The sequence below is a fragment of the Apium graveolens genome, chromosome 2 (assembly GCF_009905375.1).
Source record: "Apium graveolens cultivar Ventura chromosome 2, ASM990537v1, whole genome shotgun sequence".
Taxonomy (NCBI): Eukaryota; Viridiplantae; Streptophyta; class Magnoliopsida; order Apiales; family Apiaceae; genus Apium; species Apium graveolens.
In genome coordinates, this window is record NC_133648.1 from 137967306 (window position 1) to 137983281 (window position 15976).

Here is a 15976-nt window from a genome sequence, read left to right on the forward strand (position 1 = left end):
TAATTCAATCCACTAAAGAATTAATATTTGCACTACCTTTCCTAATACCGTAATTTAATTAATTCGGTTCCAATATTATTTGCTTATTAAATTCCCCATGTTTAAAATATCATATGTCCATTAATTAAATAAATTACTGATAATTTATTTAATTAATATCTTTTATCCTTGATCATCCACTCAACCTTTATTTAATTATGCCAGAATAAATTCCACCTGTAGGGTTTCACATAATTAAATCTTTTTGAGCTTTCAAGGGGACATCATTAACCCGAATATAATCAGGACATGGATTCCTTCAATAAATAATATCCACCATGTATATAATTCAATCACCCAAAATATAATGATATAATTCAAAAGAATTATTTCATATATAAATCAAAGCATAAATAATATACACGTGTCAATTACTATTTCCGGATTAAGAACATAAGCATTAATAATAACATAGAATCTTAGTTCTCCTTCTTAATCAGTATTAAGGGAACAATTCTAAATTTGATCCTGTTCAATATACACAAAGTATACTAGCATTATTTATTAGTCAATATAAACTAATCTAAATAATACTACAGCCATACCAGTGGATTGTCCAACACCACCTGTGCTGTGAACCTTATTATATTATATAATCGTATTTAACAATCTAATATTATGTATCCCATTTGATACAAGATTGTTCACAATATATAATATTAGACAACATGTAAACATTCAAATGATTCTCAAATAAACTGACCAGAAATAAATTTACATACTTCAAATAAATATTTTCAGTATACACTAACAATCTCCCACTTATACTCAAAATATTCCATGTGTACATCAGTGTTTATTTAATCCACTATTACATAAATATCTATGTGTCCATCCATCTGACTCCTATCGCTTCCACATGCTTGTCAAAAACCTTGGTTGGCAAGCTCTTTGTGAAAGGATCTGCTCGGTTGTCTTCTGATGATATGTGAGCCACAACTATATCCCCTCGCTTTACGATTCCTCGTATGAGATGATACTTACGTTCAATATGTTTAGCTACTTTGTGGTCTCGCGGTTCCTTTGAATTTGCCACAGCACCAGTGTTATCACAATACACCGTCAAGCTCCTAGGCAAATTAGGTACCACATCTAAGTCCAAAAGGAAGTTCCTGAACCATACAGCCTCCTTGGCAGCCTCAGAGGCCACCACATACTCGGCCTCCATGGCGGAGTCTGCAATGCATTTCTGCTTTACACTCCTCCATATAACGGCTCCACCTCCCAAAGTAAAAACATATCCCGAGGTTGATTTCCTCTTATCCCTATCTGATTGGAAATCTGAATCAGTATATCCCAAAGGAAATAGATCTGAGGCCTTGTAAATTAACATATACTCCTTAGTCCTTCTCAGGTACTTGAGTATAGGTTTTACTGCACTCCAATGTTCCTGACCTGGGTTCGACTGATATCTACTAACCATGCCTACAGCAAAGCAGATGTCAGGCCTCGTACATAACATAACATACATTAAGCTTCCACATGCTGAAGCATAAGGAACTGCTTTCATGCTCTCTATATCCTTAGGTGTCGAAGGGCACTGCTTCTTAGATAGAGCAACTCCATGCTTAAAAGGTAAAAAACCTTTCTTGGAGTTCTGCATGTTAAAAAGAGCTAATACTTCATCAATGTAGGGCTCTTGAGATAAAGCCAACATCCTTTTCTTGCGATCCCTTATAACTTTGATCCCAAGGATGTATGTCGCTTCACCTAAGTCCTTCATGTCAAATTGTTTGAACAACCATGCCTTTACTGATGACAGCATCTCAACATTGTTTCCAATGAGTAAAATATCATCTACATATAGTACTAGAAAAACCACTGCATTACCTTCACTTCTCTTATACACGCACAATTCGCTTGGACTTTGATCAAATCCATATGACTGGATTGCCTGATCAAAACGAATATTCCAGTCTCTAGAAGCTTGTTTAAGTCCATAAATAGACCCCTTAAGCTTACATACCAGATGCTCTTGGCCTTCCTTAATGAATCCTTTTGGTTGCTGCATATAGATGGTTTCTTCAAGACTTCCATTAAGAAAAGCTGTCTTGACATCCATTTGCCAAATCTCATAATCGAGATGAGCTGCTATAGATAAAAGAATACGGATTGACTTAAGCATGACTACCGGTGAAAAGGTTTCCTCATAATCGATACCTTCTTTCTGAGTATACCCTTTCACAACGAGTCTTGCTTTCTAGGCTTTCACCTTTTTATCTAATCCCCTCTTTTTCTTGTAGATCCACTTACATCCAATAGGTTTTATACCTTTGGGTGGTTCCACGAGCTCCCAGACCTGATTAGAATACATTGATTCTATCTCAGATTCCATCACCTTTTGCCAAAGATCTGCATCTTTGTCTTGTACTGCCTCTTCGTATGTACGGGGATCATCATCATGTTCACCAGGGACCAAGTCTGAAGAATCTCCCAAAAACATGAATCTATCAGGCTGTTGAACAACCCTCCCACTACGACGAGGCACCGGTGCGGTATTAGTGACAGGTTATACATTATGTTGTGGTTGTTCTACTTATACTACAGCTTCATGTGTATTATTTGTCCCTCCCACTAGTTCCTCTAAAACGACACTACTCATGGGTTTATGATTCATTATATAGTCCTCCTCCAAGAATCTTGCATTGGTGCTAACAATGACATCCCGATTCTTCAGACTATAAAATAAATATCCTTTCATTCCCATGGGGTAGCCTACAAACAACCTTACTTCTGTACGAGATTCTAACTTAGTCGCGTTCTTGTTTAGCACATGTGCTGGACAACCCCATATTCGAATATGTATTAGACTCGGTTTATCCCCGGTCCACAATTCTAAGGGAGTTTTAGGAACAGACTTAGAAGGTACTAAATTCAGAAGATAAGCTGCTGTCTTTAAGGCATGTCCCCAAAACGACTTGGGTAAATCCGAATAACTCATCATCGATCTAACACTCTCTAAAAGAGTTAGAAGATGTGTTGTTCAATTCCCTAAATTGCAGTTGCAGTACAGGTTGACTAGGATTAATTATATACAAATTGTCTTGCAATGTACCAGAATATATAATTCGTTTATTCATCATAATAGAAACATTACGATCTAAACAAACATTATAACCATCCAAAGCAAGTTTAGAAACCGAAATTAAATTCCTTCTAAAAGAAGGTACATAAAGACAATTGTTCAAAACCAAAATCCGATCAGAACCAAAAGATAAATGAATAACTCCTACTGCAACTACTGCTACTTTCGTAGCATCTCCCATGAACACGTATATCTCACCATCTCTAAGCATTCTGGATAGTTGGAACCCCTGCATAGAATTATAAACATGATCAGTGGCTCCTGTATCTTCACACCAAGTGCTCGTAGATATAGCCGCTATAAATGTTTCTGTAACTAGAGAAAGAGACATACCAGTATTGTTTGTCTTCTTAGGAAGAGGACAATCCTGTTTCCAGTGACCTGACTGTTTGCATCTGAATCACTTTCCCTTAGGCTTTTTCACACCACCCTGAACTCCCACTGCCTTCACAGCTTTCTTTGTCTGAGCCTTTTTCTTCTTCTTAATACCTTTCGGCTTAGAGGAAGAACCTTTCTCAGCCACATTCACTTGAACACTCTGCCGAAATAATCCTTCAGCTGCCTGAAGTTCTGTCAGCAGTTCCGCGAGACTATACTGCCTCTTGTTCATGTTGTAATTCAAGCGGAACTGCTCAAAACTCTTGGACAAGCTCATAAGGATAATGTCAATCTGGGTTTCCCCGTCAAGTTCAGCACCAAGGATCTCTATCTCATTCAGATGCGACATCATCTTGAGAACATGATCCCTTACAGGTGTGCCTTCAGCCATCTGAGTGTTCATTAAAGCCTTCATGGCTACTTGCCTAGCAGCCCTATTCTGATCTCCAAAAAGTTCCTTGAGATTAAAGAGCATATCTGAAGCAGTGGCCATAGACTGATGTTGATGCTGCAAAACACCCGACATTGCTGCCAGAATGTAACATCGCGACATCTCATCAGCCTTAATCCACCGTTTATAATACTCTTTCTCATCTTCAGGAGCATCAGCAGCAGGCTGTTCAGGCTTGGGTTCATAAGTGCAAAACTTGTACTCCTCAGCAGTCAACACAATGTCCAAATTTCGTTTCCATTCAATATAGTTAGGTCCGGTAAGTTTGTTATCTTTAAGTATGGTGAATAGTGGATTAAAGCCCATTTTATCCTGAGAATCATGCATAAAAACATCACATAAATAAGGGTGCATTAATTATTAAGATCTAAATTATTAAAATTTAATGCATTAACATCTAAACATCATAAGCTTCTGGTACGCCACGATGTGTGACATGTATACCACCTAATTTTGTTTAAATGTTACTTCGGTCCTATTACTAAATAATATGCCACATTGGGGTGGACTATATTATTTTTCATAGCTAAGTGTATACTATCATCAAATCATAAATTATTCGAAATCTATGGAACTTGGTACGCCACGATGGGTGGCACGTATACCTTCCAATATTCATAATTTTGCCTTGAATAGAATACTTCAATTCAATATTCATCAATGGTTTGATTTCCAGGTAGTGGAGGAGTCACATCGGTCTCGCTTAAAACCCACAGCCTTACAAGTTCGATGAACCCGTTTTTGACAAAATCGCCCCAAATTAAAAATAAAGAAAATCCGTATTATTCCTTTCAAAATTTATTAATTTAAGAAGTTTGTTCTAGTAATTTCTATAACATTCTAGACACCATAAATTACATGCCACGATGGGTGACGTATATATAATTTATATTCATCTTTATGTTAAATTACCTACAACCAATAATGGAGACCATGGGATTTAATTTCATATTAATTCCCTCTCCCACTTAGAATTTTTTTTATTAAAATTGAGGAATTTTAAAATTAAATGGGGCCCTATGTTGTTATAATTATGTCTAATCATGCATTCAAAATACACACATAATTTTAGCAACATATAACATCTAATTAAAGCAATAAATAAAATTTATGTCCATGTCGTCCTAATTAAGTTAAACATGCAATTTTAAAAGAATTACACACATAATTAATGACACACATAATCAATAAATTAAAGCAATAATTAAAATTTAATGGAAAAAATTAAAATAAATTTTCCACTATTATGGCCCCTGAAAAAAAATCCAGCTCTAAAAAAAAATCTGCCCCAAGCGCGCCCCGACGCCCCCAGCAGCCCCAGCTGCCGCAGCGCGCGCCTGTTGCTTTTCTGTGAGTTTTGTTTTGATTTTGTTCGATCCAAACATCAACAGCAACCCCTTGTAATCGCACAGCGGAACAAAAAACTACCGGAATTGATTTCCGATCGCACATAACTATTACAAAATACCCGGAACAATTACAAAAAAAATAGATCTAATACAAAACTAATTTTGTAAAATCTATTCTAACACGATCAACCCTCGTGTAAATTACAACCACGATTAAACCACGTGGAAACCAAAACAAAAATTAACCACTATTAAACCACGTGGGATCCAAACACATAATTAAAATATACATGGCCATAATAGTGGATTAACAACCTGCATCAAAACCAATACAAGCAAAACACTATATACACGCATATATAATTACGACATGGACATTATATCATAAAATGTAGAACCCATTACCAGGCTCTTGATACCAATTGTTGGGAACCACGGACTTAGGGTGTTACTACGTTTTACGATAAAGATTACGAAAAGAGGATTACCTTATTAATGGTTGATTCCACGCTCTTCTATTATATTCCCAAATTCCCTTGAGCGAAGTGTGGCCTCCGTCTTCTCAAGTTATCCTCTCTTCTTGCTCCTTGGTGGCTACAATATGTTTTCACACAATTTCCAAGCAAGAAGAGAATAAGAATATATATAGGCTACAATAGGGACCATGGATAATTAGGTTGGGCCTTCTAATTACATCTTGAGCCTAGCCCAATGTAATTAAATATTAATTCAATCCACTAAAGAATTAATATTTGCACTACCTTTCCTAATACCGTAATTTAATTAATTCGGTTCCAATATTATTTGCTTATTAAATTCCCCATGTTTAAAATATCATATGTCCATTAATTAAATAAATTACTGATAATTTATTTAATTAATATCTTTTATCCTTGATCATCCACTCAACCTTTATTTAATTATGCCAGAATAAATTCCACCTGCAGGGTTTCACATAATTAAATCTTTTTGAGCTTTCAAGGGGACATCATTAACCCGAATATTATCAGGACATGGATTCCTTCAATAAATAATATCCACCATGTATATAATTCCATCACCCAAAATATAATGATATAATTCAAAAGAATTATTTCATATATAAATCAAAGCATGTAAATAATATACACGTGTCAATTATTATTTCCGGATTAAGAACCTAAGCATTAATAATAACATAGAATCTTAGTTCTCCTTCTTAATCAGTATTAAGGGAACAATTCTAAATTTGATCATGTTCAATATACACAAAGTATACTAGCATTATTTATTAGTCAATATAAACTAATCTAAATAATACTACAGCCATACCAGTGGATTGTCCAACACCACCTGTGCTGTGAACCTTATTATATTATATAACCGTATTTAACAATCTAATATTCTGTATCCCATTTGATACTAGATTGTTCACAATATATAATATTAGAGAAGATGTAAACATTCAAATGATTCTCAAATAAACTGGCCAGAAATAAATGTACATACTTCAAATAAATATTTCCAGTATACACTAACAGGATTTACCTGTTCCAAAGCCTACATATATGTCCTTGCAGTTGGCCGATCGTTCTATTACATATCCATGAGGCATTGTGGAGGATGTTTTGGTCAAGGTGGATAAACTCATCTTTCCTGTTGACTTTATAATTCCTGATTTTGAGGAGGATAAAAGATTCCTATAATCTTAGGAAGACCATTCTTGGCTACTGGCCGAACCTTGATTGATGTGTAGAAGGGTGAGCTCACTATGCGAGTACTTGATCGGGATGTGACTTTTAATTTTTTCAATGCCAGGAAATTCCCTACTGATAATGAGGAGTGCTTAAAAGTGGAATTGGTCGATTCTGTGGTTACTTCAGAACTTGATCAAATGCTAAGGTGTGATGCCTTAGAGAAGGCCTTGAAGGGGAACTCAGATAGTGAAGCTAATGAAGGTGATGAGCAGTTGCAGTACTTGAATGATTTTTTTAGGAAGCGAAGCCATGATATGCCTTTTAAATCTCTTGGAATGTTAGAACTTAAAAATACCGAGGGGCGTCTCAAGCCATCTATTAAGGAAGCTCCTACTCTCGAGCTTAAACCTTTTCCTGAACACTTGAGGTATGCTTTTTTAGGTGATGCATCTACTTTTCCTGTTATTATAGCATCTAACCTTTCAGGTAGTGATGAGGAAAAGCTCTTGCGAATTCTGAGAGAGTTCAAATTGGCAATTGGATGGACTATAGCATATATCAAGGGAATCATCCCTTCTTATTGCATGCATAAAATTCTGCTAGAGGAAGGAAGTAAGCCGACTGTTGAGCAACAGAGAAGGCTAAATACGATCATGAAGGAGGTCATGAAGAAAAAAATTCTCAAGTGGCTAGACGCAGGGATTAACTATCCTATTTCTGACAGTTCTTGTGTGAGCCCGGTTAAGTGTGTGCCGAAGAAAGGAGGCATCACCGTGGTCGCTAATGAAAAAAAAGTTCATTCCTACTCGAATAGTCACGAGGTGGAGAGTTTACATGCATTACAGGACGCTGAACAAAGAAATGAGGAAGGATCACTTTCCTCTTCCCTTTATTGATCAGATGCTTGATAGGTTGGCTGAGCATGAATACTATTATCTTTCGGATGGCTATTCGGGTTATAATCAGATTTGCATCGCTCCAGAAGATCAGGAAAAGACTACCTTCACTTGTCCGTTTGGTACTTTTGCCTTCAGAAGAGTTTCTTTTGGGTTGTGTGGTGCACCTGCAAGATTTCAAAGATGCATGGTGGCCATTTTCTCTGAAATGGTTGGTCAGAATGTGGAGTTGTTCATGGAGGATTTTTCTGTGTTCAGGGATTCTTTCGATGAGTGCTTGCAAAATCTTGGCGCAGTTCTTAAAAGGTGTGTTGAGACCAATCTAGTTCTCAACTGGGAGAAATGTCACTTTATGCTGCAACAGGGCATCATTATTGGGCACAAGGTCTCTAGTAAATGTCTTTAAGTGGATAAAGCCAAGGTGGGGGTCATTGAAAATCTTCCTCAACCAATTTATGTTAAGGGGATCCAAAGTTTCCTTGATCATGCGGGCTTCTATAGGCGGTTCATCAAGGACTTCTCTAAAATCTCTAAACCATTGTGCAATCTATTAGAGAAAGATGTCCCTTTCAAGCTTGATGATGAGTGTCTAACTACCTTTGAGAGCTTAAAGAAGAGTTTGATCACGAAACCTGTCATAACTGCACCTGATTGGAATGAGCCTTTTGAAATGATGTGCGATGCAAGTAACTATGCAGTTGGAGCAGTTCTTGGGCAAAGGAAGAACAATATATTTCATGTGGTCTACTATGCTAGTCAGACACTCAATGGTGCTCAACTGAACTATACTACTACTGAGAAGGAACTCTTAGCCATTGTTTACAGTTTTGAGAAGTTCCGATCTTATTTTCTTGGGACGAAGGTGACAGTTTTCACTGATCACGCTGCAATTCGCTATCTTGTCTCGAAGAAGGACTCGAATCCTAGATTTATTTGATGGGTTCTTTTACTTCAGGATTTTGAGTTGGAGATCAAGTATAGAAAAGGTACTGAGAATCATGTTGTTGATCATCTCTCTTGGTTAGAAGATCCAAATACAGCTTCACATGATAAGACATTGATAAATGAGTCTTTTCCTGATGAGCAGTTGGTTGGGGTACAAGAAGAGAAACCGTGTTTCGCAGACATTGTGAACTACCTTGTGAGCAACATTATGCCTCTAGACTTGTCTTCTGCTCAAAGGAAGAAGTTTAGTCATGAAGTGAAGTGGTACATGTGGGATGAGCCGTTTTTGTTTCGTCAAGGAGCTGAACAAATCATCAGGAGATGTATTCCGTATAACGAGACGGAGGGTATTTTGAGAGAATGTCATTCGACTATTTATGGAGGCCACTATGGTGGAGAAAAGATAGCAGCCCGTATCCTTCAAGCAGGATTCTTCTGACCTACATTATTTAAGGATGCATATCAGTTCGTTTTGAAGTGTGATCGCTGCCAGCGTGTTGGTAATATGTCAAAGAAGAATGAGATTCCTCTTAATGTGCTTCTCAAGGTTGAGGTCTTCGATGTGTGGAGAATTGACTTCATGGGGCCATTTGTCTCATCTTGCAATAAACAGTATATCTTGTTGGCGGTTGATTATGTCTCGAAATGGGTGGAAGTTAAAGCTTTGCCGACGAATGATGCAAAGGTAGTGCTTAACTTTCTTCACAAGCAGATATTTACAAGATTTGGGACTCCAAAAGTCATAATCAGTGACGAGAGATCGCATTTCTACAATCGGAAGTTCACTGCTATGATGCAGAGATATAAGGTGAATCATCGCATTGCTACAACCTACCATCCTAAGACTAATGGTCAAGCAGAGGTATCTAACAGAGAGATCAAGCGAATTCTAGAGAAAGTTGTATGTCCATCGAGAAAGGATTAGACTTTGAAGCTGGATGAAGCTGTTTTGGTATATCGAACAACATTCAAGACTCCACTAGGCATGTCTCCATTTCAATTGGTTTATGGTAACGGATGTCATTTGCCTGTGAAGCTAGAGCATAAGGCATATTGGGCTTTGAAGAAATTGAACCTTGATATGGATGCAGCTGGTAAGAAAAGGATGCTTTAATTGAATGAACTCGATGAGTTTTGACTTCAAGCGTATGAGGACAACAAAATATGTACGGAGAAAGTCAAGAGGTGGCATGATAGGGGTCTAGTGCACAAATCATTTGTGCTGGGGCAACAAGTTCTTTTGTTTAAATCTCGTCTCCATCTTTTTCTGGAAAATTAAAGTCGAGATGGTCAGGGCCGTTTGTTATTGAAACTGTGTTTCCATATGGAGCGGTGGAAATTTTTGAGAATGATCCAGACCAAACATTCAAGGTGAATGGACAGCGTTTGAAGCATTACTGTAACGCCCTCCAAACCCGGGTCAGAAGTTTGGGGCCCACAACACACACACTCATACACCATATTTAAACATGTTTATGACTATAATAATATATATGAAATGACCCTACTTACCATAATCCATGGATCGACGCAGTTTAAAGTATGTCCACAAGCCACAATTTTATTTATTACACAAACGTACCAAATCCCAGTTTATTTATCTTACAACTGAAGTTTAAACTTTATTAGAAACTATCATCATAACCAAGCCAAACATCATCTGCTAGTCTATTCCATTTCAACCTGGATACCTAGCTCGCACAATGGATACCTAGCTCGCACACTTGTCTGGGGATCCTCGCTACCACAAGTTTCTTTTTTCACTGGAAAAGAATATAGACTGTTACGACCGACATTTTATGTAATATTATTTGTGGATTTGGTATAATATTTAAGTCAAATGAAAATATAATCAATGATTGTACGCTAGAGTGAGTGAAAATTTCTGCGTTATAAATTTGCTTTGTGTAGTATATGATTTTTCAAAGCAAGAGTTTATTTAATTTCTTTATTTTTGATTTATAAGGAATATTCTAAGCTTTGGAAAAATTTTCTTTTAAAAGGAATTTTGTTCACAAATTTTGGAAATGATTTTATAAAGTCTCTAAAAATCCAAGTTATTTTATGATATAAATTTTATAATTTTTGAACTTGTATTTTATTTTATAAAAATAAATCTTTATAAATGTTAGTTTTCATAATTATCAAATTACATGGTTGTCCTTGCATGCAAATCCTTCCCTATTCAATTCAAAGGGCTAAAGAGACAATTCCAACCCCACTAACTCTTAATTTTCTAGCCAAATTCCTTCTTTGCCCTTGCATGCAAAATAAACCAAGTAAAAGTGGAGGGATAGTCTTGTCAATTCTCATTCCCACTCACATTTGCCAAATCAAAAACCATAAAGCAAGCAATTGATGTAATCATCCACTCCACTCACCATCACACTTTCTCCTCCCACCCTCCTCACTCTCTCACTCTCGGCCCTCCCCCTCCTTCTCTCGGTTTTTTAGCCGAAACCAACCCCCTCCCCATTTTCTTCATTCCTCCACCAAGTTTCCACCTTCTACACAAGTAAATGTTACTTACCATACCATGATCACATATATTCCAAAGAGTTTTGAGTAGAAAGTTTAAGTTTTAAATTTGCATGTTAAGGTTTTAGTTGAAACTCAAAATACAATCTTGATTCTTATGGATTTAAGGTTGTTTTTGAGAGGACTACAATGAATGGATAAGTGCCAAGTCTTGAGAAGAAAACTCTTCATGATTTAATGGCCATTTCCATCCATTTTATTCGGCCATGACCATATGGGAGCCGAATAAATGGTCCTTGAAATCATTCTTGTTGTTTTGATCAATTTTTGCATGTATATGTGATAATGACTTGAATTTTGTAGTGAAAATTTGATAAAACTCCTTGCATGCTAAGTGATCATCTAGGTATACCTTATGCTAGATTTGCATGTCAATTTTAAGATGGAATATATTTAGAAAATATGTTGTTTTGGTTTGAAAAACCCGAAGGCATGCATGCATGAGGATTTCTCTTAGAATGTTGTAAGATTTTGATCATTTGGAAAGATTTTGTTAGTGAGCCTTAATTTCAGTAGGTATAATGTGTTAATATTTATTTATGCTTCTTGTTGCATGGTAATAATTCGTGGTTATCTTTTATAAAAATATATATATCTTGTTGTTTCAAAAGCATGAAGATTTGTGATTTGTGAAGAGTAGTCTCTTTTGTTTTGCCATAATTGTACCTTAGGTAAGGATGATCTCACCAAGGTTATTTTGAGAAAAAGGGAGTTAGTTCAGTAGAATACCATGTATAATTATGGCAACCATAGTTGTCATTCTGAAATTTGCACCAGTGAGCACTATCACTTACCACATAGTTTTAGAACACTTAGAAGTGAGTATTAGGTCAACCACCATAGTTGTAAGATGGTATAAGGTCAGTAGAGAAAAAGGCACAAGTGAGGGTCTATAGGTTTTGGATAATTTAGGAAAGGCACATCGAGTTAGAAAGCCGAAATTAGAAGACCTTGTCTAGTTTAGCGACCAAGTGACTTAAGTCGCGAGTCGAGATCATCCAAGCCTAGTGTTGCATTATGGTATATATGGTGTTATTTGGTGTTAATATATGATATGTGAATATGTGGCTATATGTGTGCAATTATAATTTAAAAGTGAATATAAATTAAGTGCATATAGGCCTAAGTGCCATCCGTGTTTAATTTCGAGTTGTAAATAGGTTAGGTTGGTGAGAATATATTATAATGAGGATTATTATTATTTATGTAGGATCTCGAGACGAGGGAAAACTTGCCATAAAAGTCGAGTGAAGCTCCAGTTGTTGCTCCTACCAGTCAGACCAGACCAGCCTATCTCAAGGCAAGTGATTCAACTTGACCTTCGTATTTACTGGAAATTCATATATATCGATGCAATTATCCTGAGTCATTTTGACATACTTAAACCAAGCGTATCTTTTGTTTATCTTTAAGTTACATAGAGATGCCATGAACCCTCGAGTACGTATTGCAAGTAGTTCAAAAGTCTTTCATGATTGTTTAATGCCATGATAAAAAGAAGAATTGATATATTACTTGATGGATCACCTTGATTAACATGTTGATGTTTCCTAAGTATTAATATCTCATCCTGATACTTGAACCCCTATAGAACCTTACTTTGAATTCTGATAGTCAGATACTTACCAGCTTGATTCCTCATTGATTGATACCCTCTTTCTTATCCTAAAGCTTGATAATTCTGATATGTCCCGAGTTAAAGATCATTCTTCACACCTTAACACCCTTAGTATTCTTGAAGCTTACCTTCTTGATGATCCAGCACTTGAACCTTGATGAGAAACCATTGCTTTGAGCCCAAATTAGCATTACCCTTCATATTATCCATTAGTCTCACTAAATCCTCTTGTCCAATCCTTGATATTTGAAAACCATTCAATTACTTGAATAAAGAATAGTTTTGTGAATCATGGCTCTGATATTCAGTACTTTGTTTCCCGTGTTTCGAGCTGATCTATAATCCCTTGATAAAAATGTTTACAGTCAAAAGAGATTTTGTCATAAACCGGCATCAGTTTTTAAATAATTAAAATGTGGGTTTTTAGTCCCAAACGGGGATAAATGTTTTCTTGAATAGTGGATCTGGACTGAGACGCGAGTCCTTTCCACACTTATATTAGGCTTAAAAGTTGCCTAGGGATTCCCAATAATGTTTTCGAACCCAGCGAGGTTCGGGATTACTTCGCGGCTGATCACCAGCTGTAATCCGTAGCGTCATAAAATGATTTTGATTAAGACATGATTTTTAAAATTGTTTTGATGCAAGCAAAATGATGCCATCTCACATAGTTTTTTTATCTCTCGTTACCTTTGGTTATGTCTTTCCATTATCATTCTTAAAGGTATATTTCAATTTATGTTCTGTGTCGTACTGTTAGCACTTGTTGAGCATTTGGCTCACTTCTTGCTTTACCCTTATATTACAGCTAGCAGCTATGGTTAGATTCAAGCAGACTGCCCGTAAGACCTGTGATGCTGATGCTTATGTTCGAGCTCAGGTAGAATAAGTAATAATAGTTGTGTGAGGACTCGGTATTTGTAATCAGATGTAATAGTTGGTAGTGTTGGGCTGTTCCAAATCCTAAACTGCAAGATCTTGGATTTTAGTTGTGAATTCTTCATTAAAATGATGTAATAGCTATATTTATTTTGTTATTTAAGTTGGGGGTGTGACAGGTTTTGGTATCGGAGCTACGGTTTAGAGTCCCTGGACAGCCCAAATAGGTTATAGGATTTGTGTGTAGGTTATAGATATTACGTGAGAGAGTAGGTGAAGTAAATTATTATTAATACTCCTCTTATTGGTTGTCAGCAAAGGGCGCATTCCTCGTCATCCTCTGGGTCGGACGACACTATTGCTTTCTCCGTGTATGCTGAGTTGAGGCGCGAGTTCGACATGCTTCAGGGCAAGTACGACCGACTGATAGACCGACTGAAGAACGTGTATCCGGACAGCCGAAACTACGAAGGGAAGCCCAAGGAGCAGATGACTGCGAGACTTGAGACCTTGGTTCGGTACGTCAACACTAAGCTTGAGGAGATGCCAGCGCACCGGGACCGTACCAGCCAGTATGTCATTCAGATGGTGGCAGATGAGCTCCAAAGCATTGTGAAGACGCTTCGAGAGGAAAAGACTACCAAGCCCCGTTCAGATGGAGTGGAGCCTTAGTTCTTTCCATTTACCTTTCATGTTGTTGTACTATCAGACTCTATGGAATCCCCAGTTATTTCCGTTTTTCCTTTAAATAAGCCTGTTAATCCTAGAATCAGACTATGTCCCAATCTTATGTACTGTGACCTTTAAAATTTCAATAATTATGTGCTATTGTTCCATTTGCTCTCAATTGTTATTTTATGTTTTTATCATCATATCTGCTTAATTTGGAAACTTGACCCCATATGTAAATGAGAATGCCATGCGATACCCTCGAATCATTTTATCATTCATATCTGTTTTGACACAACTCTTATTTCAGATCATGCCTCCCAAAAAGAAGAACCCAACAACCACCTTCACCACAGACCCAAATATTCTTCGACTACTGGAAACCTTGCAACAGCAAACCAATGCTATAGCTCAACAACAACTAACTCTTCAACAACGAATTGAAAACCAAGATAACCGGGAGCCACACCAACCACCTGAACCACCAGTACCACCTAGACAAATTGTCACTTTCAAGGCTTTTCAGAATGTGAATCCACCTGTATTTCATGATACCACTGATCCAGTGATAGCTAACACATGGATCAAGGAGATGGAAAGGGCTTTTGAGTTGGTGCAGTTAGGAGATGATCAGAAGACGCCGTATGCTACTTACTTCTTGAAGGGAGAAGTCATCTATTGGTGGGAATCAGTAAAGGCTATGGAAGTCACTCAGCAGGTTTCTTGGGAGAGATTTAAAAAGTTATTTCTGGACAAGTATTACCCTAAGTACATGCAGAATCAGATGGAGCTAAAATTTCTGGAGTTGAAGCAAGGGAATATGACTGTATTGGAGTATGAGAAGAAGTTCAATGAGTTGTCAAGGTTTGTGACAAAGTATACCAGCACTGAGGAGGAAAAAGCAAAGAAATTTCAGCAAGGATTGGAGCCTTGGATCAGAGATAGGGTGGCTATGTTTGAGCTTGAAACTTATGCGGGAGTAGTACAGAAAGCTGCTCTGATTGAAAATAATGGGATGCAGTCAAGGAAAGAGAGGGATAACAAGAAGAGGAAGGTTCCGTTTTATGGAGAAAAGTCTGAAGCAGGAAGTACGCAAGATCGGAATGTAAAGAGGATTGGCTTCCAGAAGGGCGGAAATTTTCAAAAGAAGGGAAATTTGGGAAAAAGGCAAGAATCAAAAGGGAACCACCAGGTAAGCCAAGGGCAAGTTGGAGAAAACAGGTTCCAGAGACCGGAATGCAAGCACTGTGGAAGAAGGCACCCCGGAGTATGCAATAAGCTGAGTATGACCTGTTATAGGTGCAATCAGAAGGGACATTTGGCAAATGAGTGCAAGATGCCGAAGCCAGGAGTTACGTGCTACAAATGTGGGAAGACTGGACACATGGCTAGGGAGTGTAAGGCAATAGGACCAGTCAAAGCTCTGATGAACGTGGCAAGTACCAGTGCAAGC